Below are 24096 nucleotides of genomic sequence, written 5' to 3' on the forward strand. Positions count from 1 at the left end.
ATTTTGAAATACTTTTCTGAAATCATAACTGACTGCAGGGAGACAATTTAATAGGGGGAGATGAAACTGGGACACTGGAGATAGGAAGTTAATAGGGGATTTAGTCATATACACAAAACAGCACTAGACAGGTGGATGTAAAACAGCTCTTTGATTTCCTGCAGAGCTTGCTGTGGTGAACAACATGTTCTCTGAACATCAGCAAGGATACTTCTGTGACCATCCCAAATGTAAGTGGCCACTGCAGGTTATAAGATCTAGAAAGCTGGAGAGAAATTATGCTTGTATATTCATGCCACTCAACTGTAGAGAACCCCACTATGTTGAAGCCCACGAGGTCAATGTCAGAGGAAGATAAAAGGTATGAAACATGTAATTATTTCACAGTAGAATTCTAGAATTGTTACCCTGCTATCTTCTTTATAAAGTACTGCTGGAAATAAACTTTTAGATGATGTTTTTTTGAGGGCACCATCAGTTTTATTGCATGAGTCTGCAAGCACAACATGAGTGTTCATACTGAAAGCACAGTGTTGCATGTTTTAAACAGCAGCATTGAGGACGCAAAATATCTGTAGAATTAAAAAGTGAGATGGAGCCCCTCTAAATCCCTTGTTTTTGCATAGACAAAAAGTCCAGCATTTCCCTAGTTTGCAGAGTTTTAGTATGGTTTCTTATCCTGGATGGCTTGGAAATAGCAGGAACTATTCCAGGTTATCCCAGAACTCGCATGGTCCCAGATAATTGCTCCAGGATTTCAATGTCATTAAAACACAGCAGCACACTCTTTGTGTCCCACTGTTTGTGTCCAAATCCAAGATGGCAGGATAAAAAAAATAAAATAGAGCAAGTGGAGAGGAAGCCCTTCAAATCTGTAAATTAGTAAGAATTACTTCTGGATGGTAGATGACTCTTTAATGTCCAAATTCACCCAGCTGTTTAAGTGTCTAGCTCCCATCAGTTTAAATATACCTGATAGCCTACACTTTTGTTTCTTTTTTTTTGTGCTTGGTCCTTTTTTTTGTATGGATTTCTCACCTGTGCAAGGAAGGAGTGATTTACATTACGGGGTGATGTGAGGATAAATATCAAAACTGTCAGACTTGGTTAGGGCACTGGAAAGGACAGCAAGCTCACTGCACATCAACAATATGTGAGCTATCAAGCTGATTTTGGGGCAGAACTGTAAGGATCTAATCTGTGCAAGATGAGGAAAATAATTTGGATCAAGTTACTGCTCATCTGCTGTTCAGAGCTCAGCCCAAATATTAAAGTATGTACTCAAATGTGAGGAAGATTCTGTTAATTTTTTTTTTTTTACCTTAGAGGTTAACATTTCTCCTATGGCTTCTCTTCACAGAACTGACCTTACTGGCTCAGTGCCATAACATGCGAGTTTACAGGTACCATCACAATGCAAAACTCATGAACATTGCAGCTGCTTTGCACCTCTGACAGCCAAACCAAGCACAAAATCATTGCTCCATGTGTGTCACTGAAGTCCTTCTACAGGTGGCACCATCAATCTAATTAGAAAAATCTTCCAGTCTTCCTTTGCCTCCTTCAGGGCCATATAAAGAAGAGGCACCAGCAGAAGCCTTCAGCTGCTACAAGCAGTGCTTCTGTAGCTCCAGCTGTTTTCAATACCCATCGATTAGATCTTCCCTCCTGATGAGGCCGGGCACTCACCCATTTCTTCACACTGCACCCAGGGCTCTGCAGCAGCCTTCAGAGACTGTGTGAGCCAGTGTCCAGCACAGTCAACGTGAGAGAGGCTGTGATGGAATTTTCCTACTTTGCAATATACTTTTGTAAGTATGTTCTTTCTCTTTTTCTCAGGAAGCAGAGGTTGGTGGGGGTTTTTGAGTACTTTCACAGGTTCTGGGTGTTTCTATTTTTTTCAAAGCATGATACATTGGCTTCTGTTAAGGCTGTTTTATTGGCGTCACTGGACCTTTGAATCAGGTATGACAAATTCTCCATGATGCAAAACCAAGTTGCACTGGGACAGGGAATAAGATTATATTTACTACTCTAGGCTTTGTGTCTCTTTCTCCACTAGCTTTATTTCATTGACCTCTGCACAGCTGCTCTTGATGCCTTCCCCTGTAGAAAGAGAATTACTCTCTCCCTTGTGCTCTGCAATGCCTAAGAGATTCAGAAGCTAACTGGAAATTTTCAATATCAATTATACCTTTACTGCTGAAATACAGCTGCCTCTGAATAGTCATGGGTTTTTTACTGCTAATAGGAAAAGAATCTCTCACAGTTGTTAATTAACACTGCTCCAGATTTATCATTATTTCAACAGGATAGCCTCGGGATGGATTTAACCCCTTGCTCTTCTGGAAGCAGTTTAAATGACTTAGTGTTATTCAAGAGCACAGGATGAATTGTTGACTGGGATGTTTCAAAGGATGGAACTGCTGGTGGAGTCTGCTGCCCTGATGCCACTGAAATCCAGTAGGATTTTGGTGTGGCTCGTCCCAAGAGTTTGGTATGGCTCATCCCTGAGGTCAGACTCTGATTATTGCAGTAATGGGCAGCAATTACCAGGCTCCTTGTAAGTTGCAGAGGTCTGTCATCACAGAGTTCTGATTGCCCAGAGCGAGAATGAATTGCATTTCTTGACCCATTAGTGATCTCTAATTTTATGTGAGGTATTGCTTCTTAATTCACTTATTGAGGTTAATATTGAAAAGCTTTGCTTATGTAGAATGCTCTTCTTCTTATCATTTGCAATTAAAAATGGTGCAGTAGGGAGAAATGAAAGATCAATGAAGCCTCTCTTATCTTTTAGTATCCACCTTGTGAGGTGAATTTCTATTCTCTTAGAAGGCCACAATGTTGGGTTCATTCTGAAGATGGATGTTTTTGGGACTGCTTGGCAACTTTCCACCACTTGTATGTCAGACTTGATCACTAATTCCTGCCTCTGTCAAAGGTTAATAGAGGACTGTTATGTGTGTAATCATGTCTCGCTGAGGAAAGGGGTCAAATAGGTTTATAAGGATGAATTTCTATTGATTGCCAGGAGTATTTAAAATAATTGGACTCAAGCAATCAGATTAGCCAGTTATGGTTATGAGATGGGTCTATATGGGGTAATGTACATGCTTGACATAGATTACAACTGATCCAGCTTCATTTGTCTTAACATGCTGAATTTTGACTCATTTTCTTATTAAAGCTGGGACTAATTAGAATAAGTTTTATGTATCAGTACATAAAATCAGCTAGAAATTAATAAAATAGTATTGCTCTCTAGAGAATAGGTAGGGAAGTGGGCCTTCACTTATAAATGAGGGAATAAACTGGGTGTAACAAGCATTAATCAGGTCAGCATATGATAAAAAGAGTGCAGGTGTCTCTCAGAGATACTCACAGAACATGCCTCATTCTTCTGTCCTGGTAACTATTTGCCAGAGGGTAAAAAAAAAACAAAAAACCCTCAAAACCCACAAACAAAAAAACCCCACAGGAATTATGAACCTAAGTCAGAGAAACACAGTGCAAAAATAGCTTTACCACTTGGAGAGTGGAGACTGGCAGTCATATCCACCAGAGGCACCCCTTAAAAACCCACCTCACCCTTAAGGATTCCTACATGTCTCTAGCCTTTTAGAAATGCTACAAGTGCAGACAGGAGGTAGGAAGACCCAAAGTTTAGGGGTTCTGCTAGCCAGGGGTCTGCTTTTACACTGTAGGAAGGAAACTCAAATATGTGGTTCCAAAATATTGATGTCTTGACTGATTCAGACAACCCAAAATGTGTTATTTTTGAAATCATGCCCTGTTTTTCTGATTCTGGGAGGACCAACTTGTTGTTTTAAACATGAGCTATTCATGACTTCAAATTTCAATATAAAACTGTTCTGTTGCTGCTGGGAGACATTCAGGGTTACAGTGCTGAGGAAGCAAGCACTTCTTGCCGTGCCTTAATAAACAACACAGAAATTCATTTTTCTAAGGCTTTCAGGCAAGCAGTTGAGTTATTAACAAATCTGTTTCTTTTTAAATTGTCCTTAAGGACTTCAAGTTTCCCCTACTTTATAGGTTACACAGGGAAGCATTTGCACTTGTACACTTCTGATAAGCTGTAGCCACTGCTGTGTAGTACAAAAAGAATCCACGCCTGTGCCATAACCCAAGACATCACAAACTGGAAAATCTTCTGTTAGTTAAACTAAGGAAAGGATAAGGCAAACTATGAGGCATTTGGAAAAATTTTTAAAGCCAAAACAAAAGTCCAGTGACTTTTGTCCTGTCTTGAAAACTGGAAGAACTGTCCTACAGGGTGAGAAAATAGGTCCACCTGACCCACTGTCCCAATTGAAAAGGAAATGGGAGAAGAAGATGGAGAACCAGACTTGAACACAGTGGTATCTTCCCAGCTAGTACTCCAAGAGTTAAGACCAAAGAAGTTCTTCAGTTAAATAGCCATAATTTGAAGGTAGCCAGTGCTATATAAGAAAGCTGGGTTGTTGTCATGATTGTAACAAGGATTTACTTTCATTACTGAGTAAAGTTTACTTGAAAAAAAAATAAAAGCTAGGAAAAGCTCACAAACCTGGCTGAGAGCCAGGCTCCAAGTTCATTGCTATCAAAATAAAGACACTGTGAAACAAAGTGGACTTTTGAGTCAGGAAAGGGGAAGAACAAGCTTACTGTTGTATTATTAAATTGGCATTACCATAATCAGTTCTGCTAGTATAATTTGGAGGTGAAGAGTTCACTTTTTCCTGCCATCCCAGCACTTCTTTTCATAGTTCAGGCCCACAGAGTTAATTGTAGCATGCCATCCTTTCAAATGCATGGCTCATCAGAGACACGTGTGGCAACCACAGGCTGCCAGCACCAGGTGGGATATTCTGCATCAGGCACTGAAAAGGTTAAGGCTGTTGACACTTTAACATTATTAATTAGGTTCTAAAAACCTTGTAGGTCATTATGCTGGAAAGCATAGGTGGAAAGTTTCTATATCTATTATCATGGTTGTTTCAAGATTCAGAAAGTTATTTTCACAGGCAGAAACGCCTTCTTTAAGTGAAAGTTTTCATGCTGCAATAACTGGGATATCTGTGAAAAGGTCTCAACAATGTCCAGAATTTCTACAAGCACAGCCCCAATTATCATCTGCCCCATGCTTGTCCATAGAAACAATTGTAAAAGCTACAATGGAATAGGGAAAATCACACTTTAAAAAATTTGATTCAGTCTCCTGTCTGAGCCCTGAAAAATGTTTTACCAACATTTGCAGACTATCCTCTTCACACAGTAAAGTTTTAAGTGCTGTTTATACAAGTGGGTGAATAAATTAGAGGGGGAGGGATCTCCCCATCCTCTGGCAGATCCTCTTTATTCCTTTTCAACCCTGCTGGCCATGTGTTGCTGGGAAGAGCTGAAAATCTTTGCTGGTAATTTTTCAGTGAAAACAGTTGTCTTGCACAAGATCTCAAGTTTTTTGTCTGGGAAACAATTGAGGTCATACCTGCAGGGGCAATTAGGAATTGATTTTCAAATCTCCCACAAGCAGGGGCTTGCCAGCCCTCGTTAACATGGCTTTTTGCAGCTCTGGGTTTCAGGGTGGCTGGCTTGCCCCATGCTCCTCCCCGTCCTTGTGTTGTCTTTGGAGCTAATGAGGGAGAGAGGCTGGAGAGTTGCAGGGCTCAGGTCCACAAGTCAGCCACAGGCACCTTGCAGTGCCCTTTGCAGGGCATTAAGGCAGCCCTGGGGGAGAAGATGAGCTGTGCACAAACTGGTTCCTGGACGACCCTCACTGAAGAGCCTGGGATGTGATCTGGAGCTGTGCTGAAGGGGACACCTGGCTGGGAGGCCAGGTGAGCTGAAGCTTTGCTTTAATGCTGTGGTTCTCTCTGTGTGTGCAGAGGTGCCTCTGGCGAGCACCTCTTAGGTTGGGCTGGCAAGGCAGTGTTTTTTTGGTTAAACAAGACCCCTCTACTCCTTTCATGGAGTGGCTAATCAAGGAAGCATAGAGCTAAATGGCCGTTGAACTGTGTAGGACCATGACCTATGATTTGTGTTAAGAGAGTAGTGATTTAAAATCAACATTGAACTGTGTAGGACCATGACACATTTTCCTATGATTTGTGTTAAGAGAGTAGTGATTTAAAATCATGCCATGGCCACTTGTTTTATTCCTTCAGGGCTGGTCAAAGGTATATTCTCCAGAAGCCAATTTTGCTAGGATAAGCTACTTTTGCCTAAGGACAATCTCAGCTGAAGTTACTGTGTCACATATTTGAGGGAATTTTAAGAAAAAGAGTATGGAAAGCAGGGGAAGAGGGGGCACTTCATGAATTTTTAAGAAAAAAAATCTATCTTATTTTCCTCTTTGAAAAAAAAAAGAAGGTTTAAAAAAAAGGAGAAAATTGAAATTTATTCTGAAACTTATCCCATCAAAAGGCCTTGGTTCCTCTGAAATACCCACAGTGCTTTAATATGGGTGTGCATTAGCCCTCATTCCTTGTGCTGATGCTCGTGGCACCTATTGTAAGGCAGGACCTCTGCCTGCCCAGTGCTGCTCAAAAGCAGAATAAAAGGATAGTAGTCTCTACTGCAAGGAGTTTAAATCCCACACTCTTATTCTTAATCTTTCTTGGTATTTTGAGTCCCACAACAGATTTTGTGACACGGGTGCTGTCAGCTTGCTGCTGTTGAGAGGTCTCTGCAGCAGGCAGGCTTTCCTTCACAATGCTGTATTAATTGCTATTATGTTTTGCTTTCTGGTTGTGGCATGTCAGTAATCTGCTACTTACAAATGTCTGCTCCCTAGGGAGAAAATAAATCACATGTATTTTTTGGAACCAATCCTGCTTCAATACTTAGGAAATGCGTTTGGTAATAATATTGGCTGTAATCCTCCTGAGAGAAATTAATTATAAACATGTAGCAAGGCAATCAGGAAGCTGCTCTTGCTGTGACATTGAGCAAAGAACACCAAAGCAAGCAGAAAGGTTGGATTGAATTAAAACCGAAGCATGTCCTGTTCCTGTGAGTCAGGTGGGATACAACTCTGTGTTTAGGAGCCCCTGGTGAGCTGGTTTGGACAAAATAAGGAATTGTAGCATGATGTTGTTATAACATAAGTGCTGGTGTGCCAGTCCAAAGGCAGAGACTGCTTCTGGCAAGGTGGTGGATGCTGGTTTTGAGTTAGGATGTAGATGTGTGCCTGAGTGCCTGTGCCTGCCCATGAGGAAAAAATCTTGTGTGTAATGAGTAAGAGCAAAACACCTTGAGGGTTAAAATTGTGTCATAATCACTAATGTGTTGTTGCACTGCCTCTAGTGTACGGCTGCCTCCTTGCTCTTGTCTTTCCATTCAGCCCTGGAACCTCACAGATCTCCATCCATTCCTGCCATCTGCTCTTTGCTTTTCTCCTCAAGCTTTGCTCCCTTAGGTAGTTGAAGGGCTGAGTTTGTTTTGTCTCCTTTTGGCCTTCTTCACCTAGCATTTCCCAGCACCGTAATACCAACTTATTCACCAATAAAACGCAAATGAATGTGGTTTTCTTGAAAAAGTTTTGCATGAGGGCAAAGGGAAAAAAAAAATCTGCTTTTATCCCTGTTTCTTTATTTTGTTTGGGTTTTTTATAAGCAGCCAGGACCTGTTCAGGTGCCCAGAATATAAGAAGTCTGTTCATATATTTGGATTAATGGGCTGAGCATGAGGGAGGTGGTTAAAAGTACAGGAGAAATGCAGTTTATCCCATGACACACATTCACCCTACCCCCAGCCACCCAAGCACAAATTATAGATCCGTGTTAAACAGCTCCACTGTTAAACTTCTCACAGGGACACTTCATAGCCTGAAAAAGTGAGAGATACAAGAGTCACTTGAAAGTATAGGGAGGAAATCAAAGCAGCAGCTCTGTGGTAGAGTGGTTTGTTCACCCTGCAAAACCCCTGCTGCCCAGTGGGGCAAGGCTGGGGGCATGGCAGCTCCAGAAAGCTTTGGCTCTACCCCTACATAGCTGTAAATATTTTCTGAGCTCACCAAATCTCTTTGAAATGGCTGTAATCTTCACCTTCAGGTAGTTACTGCAACTGACCTACGTTGCCTTCTGCATCATATAAGCCCTCAAAAACTTTCAGTTCTGTTTTTATTGGTGACCAGGTTGTTTTTATAGAGGCTGTCCAGCCATTCTTGCCCTCAGTCTTTATACAGGTCTCCTTTCTATCTCACCTCTGGGCAATTACATCTGTTATTTTAAAATAACCTTTTTAGATCTGAAGTATGTAGGAGAGAAAAAAAAACAGTTCAAAGGGAAGCAAAGAATACCAAAATCAAGATACTGCCACTGCCTTTCAAGAAATGACAACATTGCCATTTTTTCTCTATACTTCTGAGAGATTAAAACTGAAAGCACTGATGATGCAAAGATTTGCCTGCATTTAGCTTTCTTAAGTAGTCACATCAACATAATTTGGATCGCTTCCACTCAGTGTATTTGTGTTGCTTTTAAATAGATCATTGTCCTTTAGAAAAATCATCCCATCTTGCATAGTTCATTCTTCCAGCTATCTGTTTAGGAGGTCCTATTTTTCCTTTGAAATATATTGTGAAATGAAAATTCAAGGCTGAAATCCTTCAAGAAATGTAATTTGCTATGGTTGAATGGCCAGCTTCTAATAAGATGACTCCTTTCATGTCTGAGGTCACTAACTTGGTAACATATGCTGTCCCTGATCTCCAGAAAGTGCCTAATGACCATGCTCCTCAGAGGCTGGAAAAAAACCCCACGGTCTCTGTTGAAGGCACAAGAGTATAAAACTTGACACTGGTGTTGCAAGGTGCTGGTCTTCACCTTTTAAATTAGCAGAGTCCACGGATTACCAGGTCTCCCTGAAGGTCTGACATTGTCTGCCCTTTTCTATTTAAAAAGGCCTGGATACAAAGAAATCCTCTACATGGCTGCACGCTCCTTTGCTTTAGCTCCAAGTAACAGCACAGGGCTGAAGGCCACCGGGCAGGCTGGGCTGACAGGCATCTGGCATGCAAATGGGGAGGCAACGCTGCCAGAGGGAGAACCAGAACATGCCAGGATGCTGGTGGGTTCATTATTATTAGTTTTGTATCCCCATGAGCCTGCTTCCCATGAATACTTGATAACGCCCGAGAAGGTCACTGCAGCTTGTTTACTCTCCATATGGCACTTCTGCATGTCCCTGCTCCGTGTGTGTGTGCATGGGATTTTTATCCTTTAGCCCATGGCACTCATCCAGATCCCCCTTTTTCCTTACCTGATTAATTCATGGGCAGGGGAATAAAAGGACAAGCTCTTTATTATTCATCATAGGTGAAAAGCTGTATGTACTCTGAGCAAACCTGAGGGGAAGCTTTCCTGTGTTTCCTGTTTGTGTGTGTATGCATCATTATGGAAGCCAATTACCCAGGAATGGGTCTCTGAACACCCTGGATGGACTGTTTACACTTCAGTGGGTTTTGCCAGTTTAGGCACATGAGTTGAGTTAGGCTGGCAACCCCCTCAAGGAGAAGTAAGCTTATTCAGCAGGGAGTAACTAGCCAGTAGAGATTAAAGAGGTTGCCTGGATGGAGTGTGTTCAGCTTGCAAAGGGAGTTTTGCAGGGATAATTGCCTCTGTGTTTGCTTTTGGCTGGAAAAAACTGGCTGTGCTCAAGTTTCCTATTTCTCTGTGCCACGCAAACCAAGCTGAGACAGCTTTACTAAAGTGTGCATGAGGCCAGCAGCTCTGGGCTGTGGTCTAGGGAGGACAAAAGCTGGGGACTTGGGACGTGGCAGCTCTCAGAGGTTACCTGCCTTGGTGCAAAGTGGGCAGAAAGAGCCATGCCCCTGCAGTGCCCTTGCTCCAGCCAAGGGTATGGTGAAGCAGTTATTGTCCCTGTGGGATGGATTTGTGTTGCCAGTGAGGCTGATGGGGTAGCACAGCTCCTCCTCTGACAGCACTTGTGGGTTTGATGGGCTTAAGAGAAGGGGCTTGGATTTTGCAGTCTTGCTCAGTCTTCGGCCATGGCTTGACAGACCTTCATACACATTAAGTAATTTCCATTACTGATAAGAAAAAAATTGTTTTGTTATTCCTAATATAAGTGAGGAAACTGAGATAGTGTGATGATTCACACCAGAAAAATGAGTCACTGTTCTGTCGTTAAAACTCCCTGTCTTTTGATGCAGCTGCAACACAAAATTAATGGAAACCATTTCAGGATTTCCTTGTGCTACCAGAGATGAACATCTTGAGGACCTCTGGAATACCAGAGATACAGGTCCTGCCATGTATCAAATGTTCCCTGGTTCCTCATGATGCCAGCCTTGTTCTTTGCCTCCCATTGGTTACCTGCACAGAGTAATGAAGGTAAAAAGTCTTTTTGTTGTCTTGGGAGATGTGATCCAGAGTTGATCAAGTGGCTGATATCTACCTAGACTGGCTGGTAAATCTGTCTGTGTTAAAAGTTAGGCTTCTGTACTTTAGCTTAGAGGAGAGCAGGTGAGAGCTTTCCTCTTTAAACCATATGTAACCACATCTGCATCTCTTCTAAAAGTTTTGGCACATGGTTTTTGGAGAAACATGATGCTTGGCAAACAGCAATGGGCATGCAAGAAATGTCACTGCAACCAATACCCACTACTGCCATGAATAACATTGGGAGGTGCAAAGATGAGAGAAACCATTTTGTGATTACAGCTGTTTTTCTTTCCCCTTCATCAGGTGTGTAAGGCAGAAGACACTGGGTATGGACTCTTAATAAACTGTGATAGTTTTAATAAATTTAAACATGCTCAGTAGATTTCCCATAAGGGAATTACTCACAAGGAATGAAGATGATTAATGTGAGAATTTAGCTGGACAAAACAGATGGTGCAGCAAAGCGTTTCATGTGTTTCAAAACTGCTCTTATTTGGTGCTAATGAAGAGACTGCAGTCTCCTTGTGTGTTAACTCTCCACTGATTCTGCAGCATCTTTTTGATCCCTGTTTCCCTCCCTTACTCCCTCTCACTAGTGCTGTCCCCAGTCCATGATAGCTACTGTATGATAACCAGCCAAATAAAAAATAGCTTTTAATGATTACAGTGATCCACAGGTGTCCAGAACATGAGACTCACCTTGTCTTTGCTAAACTGGCTTTAGCACTGGACCAAAACCCCTATCAAGCTGCCTTTTTCCTAAACGCACATTGGTAGAGGCATGTGCTGTCAGGGTTGTTTCCAGTTAATAGAGTCTCACAGATGTGATTTGCCTTCAGTCACCCTTGCCTGGCAGGACTCCAGTGATGCAGGAGCATCAGTGGGATGGGGACCAGCATCTCTGTGACACATCTGTGTGAGACAGTTGCAAGGGGTGGATGGGGACGACAGCTGCTCTATAAAATCAAGCTTCCCTGGATGCCTGAGATGGTCTTTGCCCTTTATCCCCTGTGTTAAACCCTTTCTTCCTGTGTCAATATTAGTCTTGTTATCACTTTCCAACTGATCTGGCTTGTGCCTATGCCTGCTGTCTAAAAGAAAAGCAGTGATGGCCCCTCGGGTCAGCCCTAAATTCCCTGCCAGCTCCTACAATTGACTCCCAGTTTGCCCCAAGTATCTCTGCCCAGCCCTGGCATGGAGATTGATGTTGCCCTGTGCAATCACAGGCCAAAGTAATCCCACCACTCCCTTCTCCTGCCATGGGGAATCCTGGTTATCCCCTTCCACAACTGTCCGAATTGGAGCAAAGCTGAAAGGAAAAGACAGCACCAGCAGGATCTCTCCTGCCTCCCAAAAAATGGCACCATGAGAAGAGCTGTGGGGTGGGGCTAAAGAGGCAACTTGAAGGGAGGAGTCCCCTCCCAGTGGATTTGGCTGGTCAAGGTGACCTTTGGCTCTCCACATCATTGACCTGACGCACTCTAGATGATACAAACCAGCATTTATTGATTTTTTGTGTATGTGGGGTGCTCAGATCTGCTTGGCAGATGCTCTGGTCTCTAGGCAGGGAGTAAAGAATTTAGCTGGTGGTTTCAATGGGAATCAAGAGAGCAGCAAGAAGTAAGTGCCTTTGAAAAATCCTACTTTCAGTTTACTTTTTAATGCTAACAGAGAAAAGATGTACTTCCCGTGTCAGCTAGAGTTTTGTAAAAGATGAGAAATGATACCAAGATCAGATCTTGGGTTTTAAGAAGGCTTGAAGTTGTTTTCTTTCTTTCCATATAATCACTCATTGCCAGTTGTCCACACTGGAGAGCAATGAATTAATTTTTTCCTCAAAGTTCATGCTTTAATACTGAACTAAATAAAAAACCAATTAACTACCAGATGACTGTGACAAGGCTAGGATTTTTTTTCTGACCAATATTTGAACACTAGAAAAAGTTGTTGGAGAAAAGAATTATTCAATTCCAAAGTGTCCTCGTTTCTAGTATTTAATTAAGTGATGTTCTAAATGATAGCACATCTTTACAGCAGAATAGGGCAAGGGAAAAAAAGCTTTCTTCCACTCACTGCCATGAATATCTCTGCTAATTAGAAGAACAGTACTTTTATGCAACAAGTATTATCTTGTTTTGTAGAAACTCTTCCTTTTCTTGTGTCTGGCGAGGGGAGAAAGAAATGTTTGCATAAACAGGCAGGAGCACACACAGAATTTATTTTGATTCACAAGGTTTTGGTCCACCCTCAACTCAAACCAGGTGCTTTTTATCTGAATTTTTCATCATAGGCACTGGGGTTTCCTAGTGTGATCATGTCTGAATGGTGTTGCTTTGTGGGAGGTTTTTTGGGGTTGTTTTTAATTTGTTTGCTTGCTTTTTTTAAGATTTATTGGATGGCAGTAACACCAGGGAGAGATGAGGAAAGGGAACTCAGAGTCACTTGTGACGGATTGCTGGTAACAGAATCACCTCTTAGACCTAAAATTGAACCTAGAGGCAACTCAGGCAGTTGCTGGAAAACCTGACAGAGGCTCATCTACCTGCTGCTTGGTTTAATCACTTGTGCAAAACTCCCCAACGTTGTCATGGAATTTTGTGGGATTTGATTACATTAATGAATAACTCTTGCCTGCAGCTGCTAGCGAGAGGACACTCAGCCTCACATCACTCCCTCATGTGCTCTTGATATCTTTTCCACAGGTACTGCATGTTACCTTTAATCAGCAAGACAATTTCCTTTAAATGTCACTTGGTCAAATGACATTCCCCATGGTGAAGAACGAGGGAGGGCTGAGGTTGTCAGTGCAGGCAGGGAGGCAAAGGGGCATGGGGATGCTTTCCCCAGCTCCCCTCCTATAGGGAGAGAGGAGTGCACAGGACTCTGAGCAGCTGCTGGTAAAGGAAGAAAGGAGAGTTTTAGTCAGGTTTGGGGGGCTGGTGAAAATGACAGCGATGCTGCATTTCTTGTGACACACTGCACAAAAGTCTGAGCTTTCGGCAGAGGTTTTGCACCCGGGTCACATCTAGCCATGTTCATCTTCTCTTGGGATTTCTGGCTAGCAGGGAAAAATGTAAACCTTTTCAGGCTATCCCCAACTCAAAACTGGATTTTAAATGACTGGCAGAGGGAGGGAAAGGCAATAGTCTTATTTCTTTGATTTTCAGGGAGGGCTGATTCTCTCAGATGTTCTCTTAGGCTGTGATTTCTATCTTTTTTTCCCCAAAAATATTTGTCAAGGTCATGCAGATTATTGTCAGATGAAGTCTAAATGAATAGTAATAATAAAAGGGATTATGTAGACAATAATCATTCTTCACTCATAGTTTACAAAAACTTTCTGTTCTATGGTATAAGATCATTTTTGATTTATTTTTTTAAGTGCTAAGCAGATGCTCCACTGTAATGAGAGGAAACAGAAGTGGAAAACACAGAGGCTCATACTTAAACAAATGAACAGATGCAAGGAGTGCAAAACAACAAGGTAAACAAATGAGTGTGTTGAGTAAACAACCTAAAACAAATAGGAAAAAACTACAAACAATCAGCCTGCACCAGTCTGGAGCTAGTATTAATCACCACCCCAAAATTTTCAGATTTTTTTTTTTTTTAATGGAAGTTGAAAATTAACTTTTCTAGCAAATTTGCAGCATACCTTTGTATGGAAATCCCTGCCACTGCCCCAGAACTGGTGCTCATCTCAGAGTCCAGACAAGGCTGCTGTAATGCTCACTGCTGCCTTCTCACCCCCCCGAAGCAAACTGAGAGCTGGGGAATGCAGGAGACATGCTCATGTTGTAACCTGGATCCTGCAGGAGAGTCAGAATAGGGGCTCTTTTGGGTGCTCTGATGGCTCCTCCAAAATTGCAGCTTGGCTGCTGAGCTCCTGGACATGGAAACTCTGTCAACTCTCACCTTCCATCCTAGGAGACACACACAATACATTTGTTATGGACCGCAGTAAATAGCTGCCACAGCTGTACAGTTTTCCTGGTGTCTATCAGATATAGGGACTTATGGTATGCCCTGCACAGATGCTGATATCAGTGCTTCTGCTGGGCTGGGCAGAGGTGCAGGAGACAGAAATGACACTTCAAACTGGACAGGAAAGTCTAGATGAATTCTGTCTCTTGCTAGATGTCAAAAGCTCTTCTCAGTCCAGAACACCAAGCTTGGGAGTTTTCTGTTTCCAGGGATTGACACTGGAAATTTGGATCTGACGGCTTTTCTCTCTACTCCCTACATCAGATGATGAAAATTGCTTTTCCTGTGTCTCCAGCCTCTGCTTGGTCTTTCCTTTTGTCTCTGCTTAAATGTGCATCTGCACAGAAAGGAGCTAGACCCAAGGCTTTTTTGGATCTGCTTTTCTGCAGAGCTGCTCTCCTGGCTAACAGATTCTGCTCTGTTCTCCTCTATTAAAGGGCTTTGCACAACACACAGACAGCATTTAGGGAAAACAAGCCCCAAACACAGCTGCTGGTGTATCTGAAAAGGGGATCGGTGTTGAGCATCATGCTACCAACTCCACTGCTTTCTTCCTCACTGCTGAGGGAAGTTGCTGCTGCCTGGAATTTTGCTGTGGAAAAAAAAACAAAAAACAAACCTGGAATTTTGCTGTGCAAAACTGGGGGTCAGCCCAGTCTGAACAGACTGAGGCTGCCAGTGCTGTGACCCTGTCCTCTGGCTTGCTGGTAGCTGTGGTAATGGCAAGTGGAGACAAAGGGAATGGTGAGCTCCTGTCCACACCGTGGCAGGAGACCAGCTGCTGCTTAACTCGGGGAGGCACAGCTTTTTCTGCTGGAAAATCCTTCAGTACAGAGCACATGTTGTAAGTAGCTGATGAATTTCACTCCCTGACACTTCTGCGATAAGGAAAAGATGGGCAGCTCCTAATTTCTGAAAAACATTTAGACATTTTTGCAAGTGCTTACATAATTTTAACCCAGTGTCTCATTACCTGCTTTTGAACAAGGTTATTATTCATTCTTTATAAGATCTCCTCCTCTCTCCCTGTCATCATTTATCCTTCTTAATTAACAAATGGCATCAATTAAAATGTCAAATACACTCTGCACAGAACATGCCAAAGCCACACTCCATTGTATGTTTAAATGAGAACATCCCCCTGTGGCTCGGCAGAGACGAGGATAGAAAATCTTGTCTGAAATGCAATTCAGAGCCCTGCCTGTAAGGAAGGCTGGCACTTGTCTTGCACAGAGGAACAGACCTGACAGCCACAAACCTCTCTTCCGAAAATCTACTCGTTAATTTAGATGGCTGGCTACTTGGGGTGGGAAAGCTTATTGCTTGGCACTTATCTTAAATCAGCCTACTGGCCCCAGGGCTGGTCAGTGCTGAATATCTGGGTTCCCAGGAGAGTCATCAGGAGCTGAGAGGGAGAGAAAAGCATTACCAGAGCGTGATGCAAATCCCAGGTTTACATACCTATTTTAGGATAGGATGAATCACCCTCTCCTGTGGTGAGGCAGTAGCTCTGAGGGAAATGAAGCCTGCCCGAGCCCTGAATCTCTCCTGAGCACAGCCTACCCCAGTGACTGCTGTGTCTAAGTAGTTAATTTTTTGACAGCTGAAATTAGCTGAGCTGTTCCACAGTGTGTAGTGTGGCATGAGGGCAGGCTGCCTCTTCATCAGGGGATTTATCAGAATGCTTCATCAAAATGTATTATAGTAAAGGGTGTTTAGAGGGCATGACCATCATTTTCTAGGAACAAATACTACTCACCCACTAGGGCCTAATGGTAAAAGCCCTTCACTGTGAACACTCTGCTTATTTCAGGTCCATTGTATGAAGCAAACTCTAATTTCTGCTCATGCAGATGTAGCAGAAATGCAATTTGTACAGCCCAGAACAGCAGATAATGTTCTTCCCTTGAGAATTAGTTCATGATGTGACTCTGAGCGAGCCCCCTACTCCCACTTAGCTGTGCCCCTGCTGTCCCTGGCAGTCTGCAGAAAAGCATTGCCAGTTTGGCAGGACCTGTTCGCTGCCCATTAGGTCTTTGAATCAGGATTTTTACCTAAGAGCTGAGGTCAGGGGCTCAAACCCTGTTGCACTAGAGGCTATAAAAATGCACAATGAAAAAGGATTTTGTAAATAACAGTACTTCTATACAGTACTGGTAAAACTATTGATGCTTGTTCAAAGATACACGTATGTAATCCAAGCGGGCTTCCAGCTGCCAGTCACAGCAACACCTTCCCCTTTGGTAAGACTTTTGTGTTTTCTGTGCTGGCTGCAGCTGTACCATGGTGTCAGCACTCAGAAATCCTGCAGGAAGACCTCTGTCTCTGCTCCAGGCTACAGCAGGTCCCAAAGCAGAGTGTAGTTTTCCATGTCCTGGGCAGTACAATAAGACCAGAAGGAAACACTTCCCTGTTAAAACACAAGCTGGCAGATTAAATGGCTCTTGCTTCTCTCAGCCAAAGGGCAGGCAGAACTGCAGGGCAGCATTCAGGCTTTATTACTGACTTATCAGAGGAAATCTAAAGCTCAATAATTACATTTTTAAAAAACTATAAGTGCAATTCATAGGATGTGCATGCACCTCGAGGGACTCCTGTGGCAGTAAGCCAAGGTCAGACAGGCATTCTCAGGAGAAATGCTGATGTTTTATCTCAATTCAAATTTGGTAATGGCAATGTGTGTGCTTGGTGGGCTGCTGCTACTGCCTCTCTCTTCCAGACCTCCCCTTGGTCTGCATCTCTTGCTCAGTGAAGCTTGACTCAGGTGAAGCACAAATAATAAAATTCAATTCACACATAGGAAAAATAAAGCAGTGTTTATGTTTGCTGGCAGAAAATAATTCTGATGGACAACTCCCACATCTGTTTATTTCTTAAGCATTGCACACAACCCATTTCCAGTAGGTGAAAGCCCAGGATTTAGGAAATCTCCTTGGTTTATTTGGTTAATTCATTCAATAAAAGCTTTGCTCAAGAAGGCATCTCCACTCAGAAAAATGCCAAAGTTTATACTTAAATTCAAACAAATGCAGAAATCCTGTTGAAGAGAAAAGGATCTGTTAGGTGTGTAATAGTTGCTTTGTGCTTAAATATTTAGCTAACTAAAGTGGTATTAAACAGATGCTTGCATGACTTTCTTGAATGGAAATCTGAGAGGGTACTGCAGTAGGAAAACATCCCAAATCTGGGTTGATAAGCTCTCTGGAGCACTGGGTGGGTGCAGCTGTCTGTCTGTGAATGGCTTCTGGTGTGTATTAGGGAGGGACTGATGTGCTGCAGATGACAGTTTGCCAGTTAGGGTGACTCAAAGCCTTTTTTCTGCAGGATGTGAAAAACACATTGGAAACAACAGCATGGGATAAAAAAAAAACCTTCAAAGATTTACACATGTGGTTATGGGCTCTAAAGTCACTGCTGCCAGTGAGAAAAGAGGTTTTAGAGCTTCAACATCTGCTCGGTCCTCGTTAGTAGTTATGCTTAAAATTATTAGGAAAAGTGAATAGAAAATCCCCTCAGGCTGCTGTTTAAATACATGGTGTTTTTACATCTTGAGTGCTGCATGAAATTTGTTTGTCTAGCTCAAAAATGATCTAGCAGATCTGGGTAACCTCCAAAACAAGGCAAGAAGGATTATCAGTAGTATGGAGCAGTTTCCTCTAAGAGGTGATTAAATGGTCCAAGGCTGCTTGGTGTGGGGGGGAAAAAAAAGGTGTCTGGGAGGAAGATACATGGGAAAATTATAGAAGTAGTTTGGTGGAGAGGGGGAAGTTGGTTGGTCTTATAACTCAGGAGTCCAGAACATCAAGTAAGATTATAGAGTAGCAGACTTGATACAAGCAAAAGAAACCTTTGAATTTTTTTTTTTCTGACAGTGGTAATCTGTGTTGCCAAAGTCACTGCCAAATTGGAGTCAGGTCTTGAACTGTCTTTCAAGCTGGGGAGCAAAAACTAAAGTTTTCAGAGGGGAGGATCCTCTAAGAGAAAAGGGCACAAAAATGTCCTGAACCACCTAGGGAAGTTTTCACCTTTTTCAGTTAGCAAATTAAGCCCTTGCTGCTACAGAAAGGGAGTCTTGTGATTTTACCCAAGGATTTAAGAAATCCCCTATAAAAACTAGTTAGCATTTTCCTAACCTATTCTTCTGATTGGAAATCTGTTATTCACAGACATGAACCATCTTCTGAATTGCCAGTCTTAATTTATTCATGACTTAGGTGAATGTATTTGCAATTGTACCAGCCTTTACCCTCAGCACGAGAGGCTTTTCCTTCTCCCCTGGTGTTTATTGCCCTCATATATTTTGTAAAATTACAGAAAACCAGCATTGCAGGGAAACATTCATGGTTAAGTAGTCCTTATCCTCACTTCAAAGCCAATCTAGTAATCCTGATAAAATTCCTGATTGATATTTGTGTAACCCATTTATGAAGACATTGAACAGAGAAAACATCCACACTGTACTTGGCAGATGTGTGCTAGTGTTTTGCTTCTCCACCTTTGCATTCAGGAAAAGAGAATGTACTGCTTCATTTTTAACTTCAAAGGGGAGAATTAAAAGAGAATGTGGAAGAATGAAAAAGCTTACTCTCTAGCCATCTAGGCAAACCAGACAGGAATAAATACATAAAAGGAACAGTCAAAAGGGTCGAATTGTTGGATTACAGCAGAAATGCTTTAAGTAGATGCTCAGAGTAACTGTGTGTTACCCATGAGAAAAAAAAAATTAAACGGATTACAGTCAAACAGTGCAGTAAAAAACCCCACTAAGGAAAGCTAGAAATTATGCTTCAAGGCTCAACACGCACAAAAAGATATGCCCAAATTCTGGAAAGTTAAATGCTAAACGCTAAGAAGAAGAGCCATGGGGAAAAAAAAATGGGGAGAGGGGGTTGGGCGTGATGCTCAGCCTGCTAAATGCACTTTCCACCTCCTACATACATCAGAAAAAGGGATGTTGTTGTCAGTACTGTAGGGATAATAAATGATTGAGGCACAGTCAGGGGCATCCAGAGAGGATCAGACTATGTAATAAAAAGGCATTAAAAAAATTCATTTTGAGTAAAGTGAGGGAGCTTTCTCATATTGCAACATCTTTTTCTGGGGTGCTTTTCTGACAATCTAACTCTAATTAAATTACTGATAGAAAATGTTTCCAAGTAAATTAGAAGGAAGAACAATAACCAATTGCAAAAGCTAATTAATATTCACACAAGAGGTGTCAAGGAATGCAAGTAAGAAAGTGTTGACCTACCAGCTCTGTTCTTTTCATGTACTCTTTAAATAGCTCTTGGTACCACAGGGATGGAAAGTGGTAAATATAACAAATATTTTTGAAGTAAAGTCTTGGAGCATCTGGTGTAAACTGTAATTAAGAATTGAATGAGTAGGCATTTGGATAAATTAATCCAGTAAGGAAAAAACACAACTGTGCAGTTTTTATAAAAAATATACAAATCTATTTGTACAAATCTAATGAAGCTGTCTGCAATGTGTGTATTAATAACAAGAATCCAATAAATACAAAATACCAGATTTTTAAAAACTTTTGACAGAGATTCTCTGACCAGTCTTTTAAAACTATCAGGGGATGAGAAAAAAGGTTAGTGTGTCTTGTTCCTATGTATTAATTGTTTGCAATTAGTTTATTCCAAACACATTTTTTATCCTAAAAGATAAGTAACAAAATGAAGAGGTAATGGCAGTCTATACAATGCTCCTAAACCATGAACCTGGTATGGTCTGCATAGTCACAGGTGATTGCAAAAGTAGTGATTAGGAAGCAATGAAATTTCCTGGTATTTTCATGCTAGTCCAGAGACACAAATCTAAACTTGCTATTGAAATGTTGAAGACATTAAGTGACTGGCTGATAAAACAGCAGACAGAATCCAGTGTCAATAAATGTAAAGTAATACAATGGAGAATGGTGCTAAGTATGTGCACATAATAAGGGGCTTAGGTGAAATATTTTTCCAGGAAAAAGAGGTTGAAATTACAGTGAGTTCAATGAAAACAACAGCCAAAACTTTTTTTTCACCTCCCCTCTCCCACTGAAAGAAATGTTACAATATTTTTATAAGAAAGCTATGGATCCTGCTAGGTCTCAACCTCCTTTCTCCAATATCCTCCGTGTTACAAGAGTGCAGACCCATGGTATTGTAGTGCCTTTATGTCTACATAAAGGGCACTATGCAGACAACTCTGCATTTTCCTAATTCAAAATGCTGAGCTCTTCAATTTAATTGACTTCCACATCTACTTTCCTTAGTTTATGAAAATTTTCCAGTCCAGATCTGGACACAGCAAATTGTAGATGTCAAAGTGAGACACTCCATCTGGGCAGTGGAAGTAATTAACTGCAGGGAGAGATTGCCCAAAGGTGACAGCAAACCATCCCTCACATCAACTTTTTTGAGTGAGATCGAGCTCCTCTGTTCTGACGTCAGTGCTGGTTCAGAAGCAGGACTTTGGGCTTGACACTGGCTCAACTCCTGTGCTCCACAGCCCCCACCTCAGCTCTCTCAATACGCCTTTCCTCACCATCCTCTCTACTGTACATGCACTTCTCCCCCAACAAAACGCTGCTCGAACCGTATTGCATTTACTAATTAGGATAGCAGTCACTAATTAAGTTTAAATTCCAATGTACCAATCAAATTTTATTTCCTAATTGTGCTACATTATCACTAATTAGAATAGCAGTTTTTACTTAATGGATTATATTTAAATTAAGATGTCTCCATCCAATGTTTTTTCCTACTTACATTTTAACTAATTGGTACTGCAATTATTTAGTTACATTGAAATTGAAAATATATCAGGCTGGTGGGGAATCATAGGATAGTTTGCTTATGTCTGTATGATACTAGTAGGAATGATTAAGATATAGTCCAGTTAATTAGTTCTGGAATCAAAATAATTTCCAAAGTGTTTGAATAAGAAGTGAATGTATGTTAGTCCCTTGCCACAGCATTAAGGAGGAGTTTATTATGGGCTCAGTAGAAATCTTATACGGTTGTGGGTACTAATCAGCTCAGATTCTAACTGCAAATGTTTGGGCTCAGCTTCGGGGGGGTATTTAAACATATGCCTGTATTTAGGCATGTCCTTACTGGTTGTCCCACATTTCTGAGTCAAAGTCTTTTGATTCCTACATGTCAACACTTTACTGATTCTGAGATGCTGTGATTTAAGGTTGGAAGGGCCACTGGAGGTCATCAGGTCCAACCTCCCTGCTTAAGCAGGTTTCCCTAGAGCACTGTGCTCTGGATTATGTCCAGATTGTTCTTGAATATCTCCAATGAGGGAGGCTCAAGAACCTCTCTGAGCAGCCTGCTCCAGTGCTCTGTAACCCACTTATAGTCAGGTGAAACTTCCTGTGCCCATTGCCTCTTGTCTTATTGCTTGGCAGCACTGAGAAGAGTCTGGTTCCATCCTTTTGATATGGTCCTTTCAGTTAATCACATACATTGATAAGGTCCCTCTCAATCCAGGCTAAACTGGCTCAGCTGCATCAGTCTTTTCTCTTAAGAGAGGTTTTCCAGTCCCCTCATCATCCTTGTCACTGTCTACTGGACTCACTCCAGGAGCTCCATGTCTCTCTTGCCCTGAGGAGCCCAGAATTGGACACAGCACTCCAGATGCACTTCACAAGGGATGAGCATAGTGGCAGGATCACTTCCACCTTCTGGCAATGCTTTTCCTAATTCACCCCAGGATACCATTGGCCTTCTTGGCCACCAAGGCACAGCTGGCTCGTGGATGGCTTGTTGTCCACCAGGACCCCGAGGTCCTTTTACACAGAGCTGTCTTCCAGCAGGCCAGCCCCCAGCCTGTGCTGGTGCCTGGGGTTGTTCTTTACCAGGAGCAGGACCCTGCACTTGCCTTTGCTGATTTTCAGACTATTCCTTTCTGCCCGGTTGAGCTCCTGCTGAAGGGCTACACATCTCTCTGAGGAATCAGCCCCTCCTCCCAGCTTTGTGTCATGAGTGAACTTCCTGAGGAGGTCTCTGCCCCTTCATCCAGTCATGGGCGAACAAGTTAAACAAAACTGGGCCCAGTAATGACCCCAGTGGGACACCACTAGTGACAGGCCTCCAAGTGGACCCTGTGCCACTGATCACAGCCCTGAGATACGCTGTTAAGGCAGTTCTCAATCTACCAGTGTTTTTGTGATGGCTAAGAGAAAATAGGCTTTGAAGTGTTACCGGCCACGCTGCACCCTATTCTGTAACACCATCCAAATAGATGTTGGTAATGCTGCACAAATACAAGATGCTGACAATTAACGAAGAAGTAAACAGCAGCCTTGAATCACAGATACACACCACAATCCAGGACAGAGGCTTATTACCAAGATAGCTAGGGCATGGAGAGGGAATCATCACTAAAGGAGTTGTGATTCTTGCTGTCTGCTGATTGTGACCTTAAGCAGCATGTGGGGAACTGCATTTTAGATTGCAGCAAATGCCATGAGCTGGGGGTTTTAGTGCCACAGCCCTTCAGAGGAGCACAGCATCCAAGCTGCAGGCCACGCTCGTCCTTCCCGAGTGCTAGCTGACCCCTTGCTCCTAAAAACACCCAAGCTCAACAAGAGTAAGGGACTCTGTTCTTGTGAGCACTGCACATGGAGATGAAGACCTACAGCCTTGGAAAATCTCTGTGTATTTTCCTTTTAGTGTCATTGTGAGCCTAAAGAGGAATGGGGTGGCGTTCTTATGGAAACTCTGCCTTTTGTTTTTTGTAACCCAGCATGTAAATCTTGACTGCTTGAAAACAGCCAGGCAGTTTTGTAAACAGCATCATGACAGAAGAAAATACCTGGGAAAAGAAGTCTAGAATGACTTACTTACTTACTATCAATTTAAGACTTGCAATATTATTAAGAGCAGATGGGGGGGGGCAAAATTACTCAGCTGATCTATAACACGTTAATAGCCTTCCTCATAATAGGTGATGTTAAAGAGAAACCGGCTAGATAAAATAAATAAATAAATACATGAGGTAAAAAGAGGGTTAAAGTAGAAGGAGAGGTTATGGACGCTTCATAGGCAGAAGGCCCCATTAAAACATGTCATTAAATGCAAAGTTTTGTATCCCTGAGGTTTTAAAAATATTTCAGCAATATCAGCTCACCTCACTTCCCCAACCTAAGAGGGTGAATTTCAAAAAAGGCTCATATTCAGCATTACCTTCCTCCTCCTCCCAACCTGTGCATTCTGAGCTTTACAGAAGCAGACTGAAACTCCAGAGAAATCCATTAAGAGAAATTCAGTCCTTTCAAAAAACCTGCACCATGTAAGGATAAATGCAGAAGAAAAGATACCAGAAAGTCAGATTTTCCTCATATGAAAAAAGATGGAGTTTTGAAAGTCCTCTAACAGCCAATGTCATCAAAAGCTCCTGGTGTATTGAAAAAGAACAGAAAATGTCAATGGAAAACTACTTAATAGAGGCAGAAGGATCAGTTTGAGAGGTAGGAGATGATAAGCTAAGCTAGCAATGTATGTTTGAGAGACTGATTGTGTCCTTCATTGTAATGCAGCTATAGACATGAAGGCAGATGCTGTATGATTATTCTTTAACAGTGAACTATGAGGGGATTTTATCCATTTTATTTCTAATTTACTCTGACTTTGTAAAACCGTGGTACTCCAAGCTCTGCTCCAGCATGCTAAGGACTCCTGTCTGTATGATGTGAACA

Source organism: Passer montanus, unplaced genomic scaffold (assembly GCF_014805655.1).
Source record: "Passer montanus isolate IOZ18808 unplaced genomic scaffold, ASM1480565v1 scaffold23, whole genome shotgun sequence".
NCBI classification, from domain to species: Eukaryota; Metazoa; Chordata; class Aves; order Passeriformes; family Passeridae; genus Passer; species Passer montanus.